This window comes from Coptis chinensis, chromosome 6 (genome assembly GCF_015680905.1).
Source record: "Coptis chinensis isolate HL-2020 chromosome 6, ASM1568090v1, whole genome shotgun sequence".
Lineage (NCBI taxonomy): Eukaryota > Viridiplantae > Streptophyta > Magnoliopsida > Ranunculales > Ranunculaceae > Coptis > Coptis chinensis.
The window spans coordinates 65312849-65326535 of NC_141461.1; the positions used below are offsets into that span (position 1 = coordinate 65312849).

Consider the following 13687-nt stretch of genomic DNA (forward strand, 5'->3'; position numbering starts at 1 on the left):
GGTTCATGGAGCTAGTGATAAGAGCCCAAAACTGTAGTTTTAACCCTGTAACAGTCATACTTTTAGACCAATTATGTGAGTAATAATTAAGAGTTAACACTGATTACGTGTTTTTATACATTTCAGATTTCAAAGTCCATTATGTGCAGAAATGTGCCACTTTAGCAAGATAAAGGAGCAAAGGTCGGTTACTAAGGAGTTTCGTGATTAAAGGCCAAGTTTCAAGAAGACAAAGCCTTTCTAAAGCCCGGTCAAAGGCTGAAAAGTCGACGCGGGCAGAAATAGCACACAAGTCAGCAGAACTTTCGAAGGCCGTATCTTTGGACTCAGACCTCGGAATGGGGCCTATCTTATGTCAAAACAACCGGCTCGGAAAGAGCTTTCCAATGGTCTAAGCCATGATCCAATCAAATGAGCAAAAGTAGACGAAAAGTCTGTTGAAGCCAACTGCAGCTGAAAAGGCCTTTTTGGACTGAAAGAATTGGGTTTTGGGCCTGATTCTCTGGCCCAAACCATGGCTCCAAGCCCATGCACGATTTTTGGATCTGAAAGTATAAAAACAAAAAGCTTAGCTCTTTGTTAATGGTAGATAAGAGGTAGAGAATAGTAGATAGAAAGTAGCCATTAGAATAGCTTCTAGATCTAGATTTAATTAGTTTTAATTAAGTTTAGTTTCAAATCCAATCCTTGTTTTAGATTAAACTCTTAGAATCATTACTCTTAATTAGTTTGATTAATAAAATAGCTAGTTTGTTAATTTCGATTCTTGTCATTTACATTTGTGTTAGATCTGATTTCATTTATTACTTGTTATTCAATTATTAGTTATTAATTAGATTTTAATTATTGTTTAATTTAGATTAGTAAAATTTCAATTCTTTATATTATGTTTAGTTTTATTTTAATCGAAAATGATTGCGTAATGATTCTCGGCTAAACCTCCATTAGAGGGGGTTGAGAAGCCTTAATGAAAGCTTGATTCCGATTATCGTAGAGTCGTCGTAATTTCCTTTCCACTCTAGAAACGATTAGTTCACCATGAGAATGGGTTTAATCGTTCACATGCTAATTATGAATTGGTATAAATGCCATGTGTAATTAGGGATTAGGAAGAACCAATTGTTCTGCGAAGCAGTTCAAGTCGGATTTCGACGATTCGTCGTTAATAGGATTAAGTGGAGTTAAGGTGGAATCAATCCCCTCTAACTCCTTATCATCGAATCAACGTAGCATAACCATAGTTATTTTGATAATCGACTAATTGCATCTTGTGGGTAGTTGCATCGTAGTCTAGTTGCCACTTCGTAAATCTCTCATTAGACCTTAAGTAGAGTAATTAGACTAGAAAACACAACATGCGGAAGGACTAGGAGTGTAACGAATCACTCTACTCCACTATATCTCATAGGATTGAGAGTAGAATCTTTGATAAATTAGGCACGTAAACTATCGTTTAGTTTTACTTACGTTTAGAGTTTCATCGCTTTATTCATTAGTAAAATTATTCTTTTTACGTTTATCAGCTAGCCACAGGTTAAGACGAATCTACTACACCTATATCACTCACTGAATCAAAGGGCCAATAAGTATCAGCAGATGGACCCAGAGAAATCCCATCTGATTCCTAGCAAACATTCAAATCAAGATACACCAGAAGAAGCATAAAGTAATAGCAAATAAAGATGGGAACAGTAATCATGACGATAAACTAGAATTACTGAGAATCTTCAGTATAACTGATTGTCATATATATCTTGCTCCAACAGATTTAAACATACTGAATCAACTGAAATCAAACTTTTTATCGTCTATTAAGGTCCTAATTCACCATAAAAAAACATGTCTTCATCATAACAATCTCCACCAGCACAGCACGCCGACTCCACCCTTTAACGATACTGAAAAAGTGCAGACAATAGCAACAAATCATAATATGTATCTTATTAATTCAATAGCCTTGGAGAGAAAGGAAATCATGTCCCTAATTTAATAATCCACTTTCTTTCTTTTGATCTAAAAGACTAAAACTCATTAGTGTCAACTAAAAACATACCTTGATAAAGCCAATTTCCTTGGCATATATTGCTTTGGAAGTACTGCCTGCAGCACATGAGACCATACTTGCCATGCTCTTCAAGAAACTTTTCCACATGGAATGTGTCACAATACCCTAGCTTCTGAGATGAGAGATGATCAATAGAAGGAACAATCTGTGCACCTATGCACCGCACAATTCTCTCTAAAAGAGGCCTCTTAATATTAAGAACGAGTGATATATATTTTGCAAGGAGGTAGTCTTGGGCAAAATGCGAAATTGATTTTTCTACCAAGAGGACATTAGGGTGATGAGCGTCAATCTTTGCAAATGACCATTTTCAAGTGGTCCATTTCCTGAATAAAGATGTAAAACCTTGAGAGCCCAAAAAAGTATGAAACAACCCAACTTATTAGATGATTCAATGAGGATGTTGCAAGAATTAATCAAACAAGAAAAACAAAATTAAGGAAGCACCATAGGGTCTTTTCTTTAAACCTAATAGCACTTTTAATCAGGAAAAAGAAAAAGGGAAGCAAAAGATAATGAGAAAAACCTGCTGCAATAGAGTATCAAAACTTGATAGGTGATTAGTAACCCGCTGATATTCAAGAGCTCCACCAAGAACTAGGAAACGGGGTTTTCTATTTTTGAGGTCATTCGTCGATGGGCCACATTCTTCTTACAGACAACCCCTTTTACCACAATACTAAAGAAACAAGAGATCAAAAGGTTCATCAGATGAAGAAAAACTCAAATATGAAAAGGGTAACAATATATTTTCATATCATTGTTTCAACAGATTCACATTTAGATAAGCAACGGACGTAAATCAAGGAAAAAAAAATTCAGTAAGGTTGATAAAACGTAGACAACTTTCAATAATGTCGGAATGTCCCTAATGTAAGTCTCTCCTGGGAGCAGGAACAGAATAAAAAACACTTAACTAACTAATAAATATTATCAACATAGAGTAGTTCTCATAACATCACCCTGAAAAAGGAGACTTCCTTCTTGATTCTCAAATCATAATACCAAATCTGATTATAATGGGAGGCTAACGGCCTTATTTGTAACAATGATAAAACGTCCTAGATTCTAACCAAGAAAAACAAGGAAACCTAAAAAAAAAAGGTCTTGCCAATCAGGAATCCAAACTAATAACAAAATAAAAGAATCGTGTATAAACAATAAACACGTGCTAAAAAGAATTCATAGAAGGCGGTTCAACTAATGGCGCTAGGCCTTAAAAAGTGATCCTATTATGTGCCTTTTATCATTCATAGAAATCACCAAAAAATAGTTTCATGAGTTTACCAATATTTTCATCATTGAAAACAAACAAAATTTTCACTGTCAAAATTTTCAATTTCAAGAGGTCGAAGATAACTTGTTTAAAGGAATTCATATTATTTTAAGTATCATTTCTTTTTAAGTTTTTGTTGGTCAACATCCACAGGGACAATAAATAATGTATTGGATAATAAGTAAACTAAAAGTTAGTTCTCTTCAATATTTTTCTTGAATACAACTCTTGGCCTCCTACTATATTTTCCTCAAATGCTATAACAGGATAGGGACCCAAATGACCATTTGTCCTACACTTAGGAGTCATAACCAACAAATAGACAAGCTAAGTACGGTGCACAACTGCACATCATTGAGACTGCACTGAAGTTAAATTATATATGCAGTAAGAAAAGTTACCTCTCACTTAGGCGACCACAAGCCAAGCATTTGATTTTCACATAACCACCGGGATCCATACCCCTCCCTTGCTTGTATCGGCTTAAGGAGAGTAGCAGCTTCCCAGTACAACAATGTAATTATATCTAACCAATTCTCCTGATCATCTTCCTCGCTAACAGGCAATTCTTCAACCTGTAACAGCTGAGTTACCAAAGCCCTAAAATGCCCATCAACCACATTTTTCATTACCTTCCTATGCTCCTCGCTTGAGCGATCCCTGCTACGGTATTCCCCACTGCCAAAACTACTTGAGGAACATAATAATATATATCTCAAGGTAATAAAGTTGCTTGTAAAATTGCACTTCAGCAACAGCAAAAGCCTGAGGTGTCTAAAAGTGACCTCCGCAACATTGCGGTATGGAGCTTCATAGACCTCAACAGAAGAAAACACTGTTAGACTCCAATGGCATTCATAGAAGCACTATGAGTATGCCAACAAGGGAACTGTTTGAAGACAGAGATCTGAAAACATGAAACAACAATGTATATATAGTATAGACACTTAACAACTAATCTTTTTCCATAGGAAAATGCTATAAACAGGAAACTCATTGCAAGTTAGCAGCAAAACAAACACATCAATGCACATAAAAATTTACCTGAAACTAGTTAGTAGACACTGTCTTTCCAAACTCCTTAGTATTATGAGCAGAAAAGTGAACAAGTGATCCTAGCCTTCAACAATTCATGTGGCAATTTTTCCATCCTCCAAGTAATGTTGTGGCAACAGTACAACATACGAAATCAAAACAAAACCTATAAGTGAAACAGAATTGCAAGCACACACTTCTTCCACTATACCCAATCAAACAAGCAGTACAACGAACCAACGAACCAATTACTCCACTCTTACCTCTTTGATTTCTTTAGATACAATTGGAATTTAGCAAAGGCACAGTTTAGCTAAGGCATTTTCAGACCAGGTCCTAGGTATCAGCACTTGCAGAAACCAAAAAGTGACGCAAGATTCTAAGATGTGGCAAACCACACTAGATAATATATGAGTCCCAATCACCTAAAATGTCACGACAAAAAGGATGTTTCGATACCTGAATCACTACTATATCATTTGGAAAGAAAAAATTCATTGTACCAAACTCGTTAATCCTCTTAGAACCTTATGATTAAATAACTCTCTTTAGTATGACCTGACTTTTGAGCACAGCTACGACAAGGAAACAACATATTCTCTATGAGAATTAGCATTCTTATTCTTATTCTCCTATCCTCTTTATCTTTACCACATGACATATAACAACAACCCTGAAAACTTTACCATACACTAGCAAATCCAAAGTAGTTACAAACACTTAACACAATGCAATAAACCCTACCACTGAAAACAACAAATGCAACTAACATAAGTACATAACAAGTAAATGAGTTTAAGCTCAAAATCTAACCAGATAAATGGCGTAACACTGCAAGAAAAACAACCTTCTTTCCCGTTTCGTCACGAAGAACATGAGCAGCTCTTTTAAACTCCTTACAATTAAAAAAAGTTTTAGCCTGTTATAGATTTGTAGGGAGTTAATCTCTGCTCAAAATATGAGAAATTATCACTGCATCCTAAGCTTCTAGTCAAGATGCTAACTTTTCATAATTAGTTGCTTCAGACTTGGTTCTTACGACAATTTGTCTCCCATCAACTGCTAATCCAGCTACAGACTGCATAGGCAAATCAATTAAATAGTAAAATGCATGATAGTAGACTAAACTTTCCTTACAAAGAAACAAGTAAAAACAGTTATAATAAATAGACGACAGTGAATTACTAGTTAGTTTGAACATACCATGCCAGAATGGCGATAAACGGATTGAATTCTCCGATTAGAACCAGGTAACATCATCTTGGAAGCAATGAGCTTCTCCACACCCTAGAGAAAATGAATTAATAATAAAAAGGCTTTATTCAGAAAAAGAAAAGAAGAAAGTTCCACTGACCATAACAATCCCATCTTTGCATTTGATTCCAATAACAGTTGGTTATGTACGGTGGTCAAATGCACAACATTGGTTATGTATCGCAATCCACGACAACTTAGATATCTTCCAGACTTTTGTTAATCGTGCATTGCACTTCTAAACATAAACATCTCAATAGATGCTAGTAGCGTTTAACTACATATCATTGACTAAAACATCTCAATAGACATCACCAACCAACCAATCAACCAATGTTATGGAATAGTCCTTTCCTTAACTTTGCATTACACTACAAAAATCGATGCTTTATACTGTGTCGTAAATCAACAAAAACGTAACTAATAGTAGATCAAGCATGTGGCAGTCAACTGCATTGACTTATGTATCAAAGTGCCCTAGTGATTTTTTTTTATTTCAAAATTTCAATATAATTGTATCTTTCACAGACATACCCAAACTCGAAATTTGTGAAATCTTGAATAACAAAAACTAAAGTTCAAGTTAAAAAAAAAAATTAAAAAATATTACCTAGCTGAAAAGTGTTGTAGATCTCAGATAAAGAAACAAGTCCAAATATAGATCTGAAATGGAAATGAATTTAACAAAGTCAGTCAAGATTATTAGAGTATATATACAAAAAAATAATAATAATAGGAACAGACGGACCTGAAAATATGGCTCCGAAGAAGAATCAAAGCAAAGAGTAATTAATTAATTAATTAAGGTTAAAAGGAAAGAGGAAGTAATAGGTGTTGCATGGAAAACACGCCGAAAATAACAGGAAAGTGGGGGGATTGACAGAAGAGAAGGGAGTGGAAGAGAGAGGGTAACAGCAGCGAGAGGGAGAGGAGAGAAGAGAGGTTATGTTTTATGTTTCGACAAAATAATGAGCGCAATTTTTTGTTTCCCTCTTTTGCCCAAAATTTCAAGTTTCTAACAATTACCCTACGGTTTGCTCTAATTTGAAAGCGTTAGAAATTAATTCTTGAAATTCCTCCGAATTAAAGCAACACTTATCAACATTCCCAACACTTATATAGCGTAGGCAACTTACCAACGCTAAAATAGTGTTGCAAAGCAAAAAAGGCGTGTGTTGCAAATAGCCTGTTATGGTGTAGTGTTTGATTTAACTATACGATATTATCTTAATCTAATCATGCATAAACAACAATTAATAAAAAATAAAACATAAACATGCTATTAAACTAATTTTAATATTTAACCTTGCTGATGGATTACTAATTTATTTTAATTAATAAAAACTTTTAATTTTTAAATTGCTTTTTTCATTGAATTTTTGGTTTTGAAAACTCAAAACTTTGCAAATCTATCTAATTTTTATCTACTAACAGTTGAATTAAAAAGACCAGGGGGAATTAAAGTAGGCTTACACATGAAGATTCAGAGCCAACGGAATCTTCGTCTGAGAAAATCGAGGCGCGGCGCGGGTGAATGAGGCACGGACGAGTGTCATATGCGGACGCGGGTGAACGGTTTGTAGGTGTATGTCTGACATATGCGAGCGCGTTTCGTGCGCGAGTGCGCATATGACAGGTACGGTGCGGGTTCTTTTGCTCCGTTTGCGCACCTTTTGTCTCGTGCTATTCTCGGGCTCCGTTTACGCAGAAGTGTACTAGAAACATACAAAAATGAAACATCAGTAATGAAATCAATAAAAAAAACTAAAAGAAATTGAAATTAAGATTAAGAAGAAGGGTTCAATGAGTGTTGTTTATCTCCATCTTCCTCTTCCCATTTGAATCCATGACGGCGGTGCCATTTGATGTGTTTGGAAATAGTTGCGTTGAGGGTGTTGTTCATCTTGAATCATTTGTTTGGAGGATAGTTTTGATGGATGGAAAAACTAGACTTGTAACTCTTCTCTCCTACTTTCTAATGGCTATTTGGAATTACTTCTTAATGTGAAACTCTTAGTTGATTTGTATAGGGATTAAGACTTGCTTTTGACTTGTTGTTGAATCAAGACATGGAATGAAATTGGTTTTGGTGGTTATCTTGTTCACAAAGTCATGCTCATTTGAACTTGTCAAATGAGTATAACTAGTGTTTGGGATTGAATCAAAGATAATATAAGTAGAGAAAACTTGTATTGAAAAGAAGAATGAAAACTTGTATCAAAGTTAATATTGAAAACTTGTATTAAATCACTTAAAGCTTGAAGAACATAAAAATGGAAAACAAGTAAATAAAATTATACTATTAAATTAAAACATTTAATCTACTCCTAATGACCAAAGATTAGCTCTAGGGTAATATTTTTTCTCTACAACTTTGGTTTATATAGGACACCAATTACATCTTTGCCCTTCGTTCTAGAAACAACCTTGTGGGCTTTTGACCTAAGCCCATACAATGGAATTCTTGATTTTGGCTTTAAGTCCTTGAGTCCTTAGCTTTCTGCTTTAAGCCCTTGAGTCTTTGAGAGTTGACTTTGACTTTCCTGTATTTTTGCTCCTAAGCTGGAATCTTCCCAAGCAGCGCCAATAGCAAGTCTTTTTGCGTTAAAATACACGTATTAAGAATATACGTCCTAAATGGCCTGTATCCTGCAAACGGTAGTAAAAGCTATAAGTTGTCTGTTCATTAAGCATAAGAAAAACTTAATTGAACTATTGTAAAGGTAATAAAACGCATATTTGGGGACTGATCACCTTCTTGACCCGACCAGCTAAACAGAGTATTGTCGTGGGGTGTTCGAATTAACTTCTTGAACTCGGACCAACCCATCTATTTAATGGGTTTGACAAGTCAACCTTTAATGACCTGAATTCAATTATAGCTAACCCAAACCCATTATTGTCGTGTTCAAAACTGCCACCAATACTCGATTGCTATCTATTATACAAAATAGCTAGCTCAATTTTTTTTTATAAACAATAATAGATTTCCCAAAGTCCTAGATCACCAACAAGAAGCTTCCCATCTCTCATGAAGAGCAAACCGACACAACAACATTAACAAGACTGCGAACACAAAAAGATCGAAACACATGAAAAAAGAAATCGATCATATCACAACTAAGAATCCATAGATTAATTAGAGATTCAAGTTTAGAAATGCGTTGCACATTCAACTCTGGCCTGATGACTACTGCGTAGCTTAGAGCGTTTGTTTAAAAATTTAAAATTCTAAAAATTTTGTTGACAAATGAATAGAAGTTCAAGAAATAACCCAAAAGATCACTTTCCAATTTTATTCATAGTCTAGGACAGTTAGGTTTTAAACTATTGATAAATGATAAGGACATTTTTTGGCTTAGAACCACTATAAAAACCAGATTTCGCGTTTTAATTATTAATAAGGACAGACTTGATTTTTTTTTTATCTTCCACACTTCCCAATTTTACCCTTCTATGTTTTGTATGTACGCCTATGCATACATTTTTCTTGTGATGCTTGGTATGCACAGACAAACACATAGCTAAAGTGGTATGCACTATTGTCTTTTCCGAACAAGAGTCAACTATTGTCTTTGTCTTTGAGAGTTTTTTTTTTAAAATGAGGGTGATTTTTTGGGTTAATTATTTGGGAAATTTGTCCTTATCAGTTTTGTCCCGATAGTTTCATTTTGCCCAAAGAAAAGTTTCCTTTTTGGGCTTCCCAATTCCACCCCACCCAAAAACAAAGAGAAAATCTAATATCCAATGGTAAAACAACTTTAAGTACGTGAACTTAAAACTAAGGCCGAAAGTTTCGAGATTTGAAGATATTTCGGACCCTCCCAAAACCGATACATATCAGAAAAATCAAAAAATCGGATTGATATATCGTTTTTGCCCATTTTGGTGATAATATTAAAAAAAATTGAAAAATCAGAATATATCAAAAATATCACCGATATATAACGATATATATCGAGATATATCGGTCAATAGTCAACAAAATCAGTCAAAAGTCAAACTGTCCAACTAAGTCAAACGATATATATCGAATATGTCGGAATATGTCAGAATATATTGCCGATATATATCTTTATTTCTGTTTTACCGATATATATCGGTTTAAAATTAATTTAATTTTCATAGCCTATATTTCAAATGTTTCAAAGTCGGTAGGCTGAAAAAACGATAAATATCGGTCGAAAAATCGATTTTTCAACCGACGGCCCTGCCTAAAACTACATCTCAAAGTCGTTGATTCTTGATTAATACTGGGGTGGGTGGGGGTGGGGTAGGGGTGGGTGTCTAAAAAGCCCTTCATTTATAAGCACGTAAAACCCTTTGTTGATGGAGTTTCCCCTTCTTCTTCTTGAAGTTTCAAAATTCAAAATTTTCAAACTTCAAACATCCATACAATCTTTGTTATAATTAGTGTATTCCCCCCCTGCACACTTTTTTTTTTATATATATAGTTCTTGCTCAATCCTTTTCCTGCTACGAGTCATTCCCAAGCATAGATCTTGTTGTTCTTAAACTAAGTTAAACCATCATCTTTTCACCTTAAGTTACAACTATGCCACCAAATATAATTTGCTTAGAGGATACTTCATCTGGAGGGAGTAGTGGTAGTAGACAGATAGAGGCGTTACAACAGAATATGCACCAGCTTTTTTTCGCAAAGAAGCATCAAGTAGTGGAGATCAATTGCATAAATATTGAAGAGCAAGTTAATGAACAACTCACTCTGGTGGGTAAAATATATGGTGGACATCCAGTTAATTTGGAGGGGTTAGGAGAGGATCTCCACCGAATATGGCAAACAAAGGGACGGGTCAATCTGGAGCTCAAAGACAGAGAACATGTCAAACTAAACTTTGCAGATGCTCTTGAACGCAAACATGTGATGGAGAATGGTCCTTGGATTATGTATGGTTATATCTTCTCGGTGAAAAAATGGGTAAGAGCTAGTAGGATGGACGAGTACCTGTTTGATTTTGTTAAATTCTGGATTCAAATATAGGATATGACCTGCCAAAAGCTAGGATTAACAAAACAATTCTCTGGAAAATAGGAGCGAACTTGGGTACTGTTTATGAAGCCGATTTATTTTGTCCACCTGATTTCAACCAACCGGTAACTAGAGCCAGAGTTAAAATGGATATTGTATGAACCTAAAATCTCTTCCTAGTCCTCTCTCTCTTTCTCTTGCTCTCTCTCTCTCAAATGCGGCTTCCTTTTCTCTCTTCTTCCCTTTCTTTTTATACCCCTCCCCCCTCCTCTATGTGTCGTCCATCTGTCTCCTCATCTGGCGGCTCTTCTCTTTTCCGTACTACGGCCACGTCCGTCTTTTAGGGTTTTGTGGCTCCAATCCCCTGCTCCCCAGGGTAGCGTTTTAAGCTGCTTTTCCCTTTGTTCCGTTGACTCGGTCGTTACTCCTCTATTGGGTCACACCTATTCAGACCGTTACCTTTCCTTTCATCCCACCGCTAGTACTTGTGCCACGTCCACTTTCTAGGGTTTTGCGGGCATGATCCCGTACTTCCCTTGTCTAAGTCCCGTACCACATAATGGGCCACTACATATATAAAGGAAATGTTACTAAAAGATCAAAAAGTGAGACTAGAAATAGGGGAAATTCTTTTGGTCAAATTTTAATATGAAAAACTGGAGGTATTTTGTTACTTTTGTGGAGTGATTGGACATGACCAATATACTTGCCGAATTCGAGACCACCTTATTAAATATGGAGGATCACCGAAGGATATAAAACCTTTCTTTACAAGACAGCTGAAAGTAAATAAATTTTTCAATGGAGTTGCGTTCTCATATAAGCAATCCATAATCATATCCGGAACACCAAAAAATCTAAGATTCGATGAAACTCCGGCAACAGAAAAGAACAGTCAGGAGAATGGTGGCTAGATAAACAAGACACGTGCAAGCATGACAGATGGCAGAGTTTTACAGCAGTAGGTACAAGTGCTAGTAGAGACAAAGCAAAGGTAACATAGATTGGCGCCAGAGATGGGCCCAAGGGATCAGGGCCAACGACTCTTTCAATAGACAGAAATCTAATGGATATAAATTCAACGGACACTAGTAGCCCAAATAAAGGTAAATTAAAACTGGATATAGTCCGTCTGGGTCAGGAGTTTTGGGCCCTAGACCTGGATAACTCTCGGAAGTACAAAAGATGGACTAGTTGACAGTCAGATGGGTCAAGATAAGGACATGAGCGAGAAGGAACCACATTTAGCTATAGTTTCTTTTGGACAGGCTTGGTTAACTACATCCAATACACTGGGTAAGGCTAATGGGGACCCAGGGGACCTAAACAGGTGGAACCAAGGTGTTGAGATGAGCACCACGCTAGCATCCAACATGTCAGAACATATCTTGGGAAAAAACCTGGATAATTATCAACTTTCAAACCATACTTCCCAACTAGATTTTTAGGGCATCGCCAATGGAGAGTTATATATACACCTTCACATAAGTGCCACATAGGTGCCACTAGGATTTTATGACCCCTCTTACACATTAATAGTTTTCATATCCAAAATGGTATCCAATGCAATAAAGTTTAAGAATTTGTAAAATTAAAAAACTGAGAAAAACCGACGGTCAAAGTCCGTCGCAAGGGGTTTAACCAAAAAAAACGCACGTCACTTTGAGTAACGTCCGTAGTTTATTAAAACTAGGCTAACTAATAAAATACGGTCTTTACCCGTCGCAAATGTTACAATTCTAAAAAATAAATAAAACAGACGTGAGTTTAAGTGACGTCCGAATTTCTTTTTAATTGGGACGTTACTTCAAGTGACGCCCGAGATGTTTATTAACTAATAGCCGGATGGGGAATTTCCCACCCCTTCTATTAGCTATTAGTTTATCCAAGCACTTGGGATTTACACCTCCCATTGGAAACATGTTTTTGACATTTAGAGTGTAAATTTTACACTTTAAACAATTTACACCCTTCATTGGAGATGCTTTTATGGTTCCAAGAATAGAGTCTCGATCTCCAAGAGAACTGATCGATCAGTCTCTAAATGTACATTTTATTACCTTTACAGTACTTCAATTATAGCCTTCTTATGCTTAATAAACAGATAATTTATAGCGTTTGCTACCGTTTTCAGGATACATGCCATTAAGGACGTATATTCTTAATACGTGCATTTTAGTACAAAAAGAATTGCTATTGACATTGTTTGGGAAGATTTCAGCTTAGAAGCAAAAGTGCCAGAAAGTCAAAGGCAACTGTTAAAGTCAACTCTCAAAACTCAAGGACTCAAAACTAAAAGCTATGGACTCAAAGACTTAAAGCCAAAATCAAGAATTCAATTGTATGAGCTTAAGTCAAAAGCCCACAAAGTTTAAATGTTGTTTCTAGAATGAAGGGCAAATATGTAATTGGTGTCCTATACAAACCAAAGTTGTAAAGAAAGAACATTACCCTAGAGCTAATATTTGGTCATTAGGAGTAGATAATATGTTTTAATTTAATAATGTAATTTGTTATTTACTTGTTTTCCATTTTTATGTTCTTCAAGTTTTAGTAATTAAACTAAGTTCGTATTATCTTCAATACTAGTTTTCATTTTCTCTTCATTACTAGTTTTCATCTTCTCTTCAATACAAGTTTTCATTACTTATCTCATCTTTGATTCAATCCCAAAACACTAGTCATACTCATTTGACAAGTTCAAATGAGTATAACCTTGTGAGCAAGATATCCATCCAACCCATTTTCATACATGTTTCTCTATTAAATTCATAGTGTATTTAAGATTCCAAACTATTCTAGATAAAGAACTAGTGTTTCCACCATTAAAACTTAAGAACAAGAGAAAGAAAGATTAGAAAGACTAGAAAATGAGTTTTTCACCCATCAATCCATTCCCCCAACCAAAGGATTTAAGATGAACAACACAACCCTCAACACCACTATTATCTCTTCTTTAAATGGTGCCGCCATCATGGATCCCAATGGAAAGAGGAAGATGGAGAAAAGATTCACTCATTGAACTCTTTTTCTCAATCTTATTTTTAATTTTTTAAAAGTTTTTTCC

At 35.5% G+C, this 13687-nt stretch overlaps 1 long non-coding RNA gene across 1 annotated transcript; it reads right to left on the bottom strand.

Annotated features, from left to right (window-relative positions):
- Positions 1-1685: 1685 nt before the first annotated feature.
- LOC147493978 (uncharacterized) lies at positions 1686-6599 on the bottom strand. Its single transcript, XR_015198612.1, has 9 exons — positions 6379-6599; positions 6241-6293; positions 5580-5663; positions 5381-5454; positions 4386-5271; positions 3743-4248; positions 2592-2744; positions 2054-2391; positions 1686-1898 (listed from the first exon to the last, which is right to left on the bottom strand). It is a non-coding gene; the product is annotated as an uncharacterized LOC147493978 (long non-coding RNA).
- Between the last annotated feature and the right edge of the window lie 7088 nt (positions 6600-13687).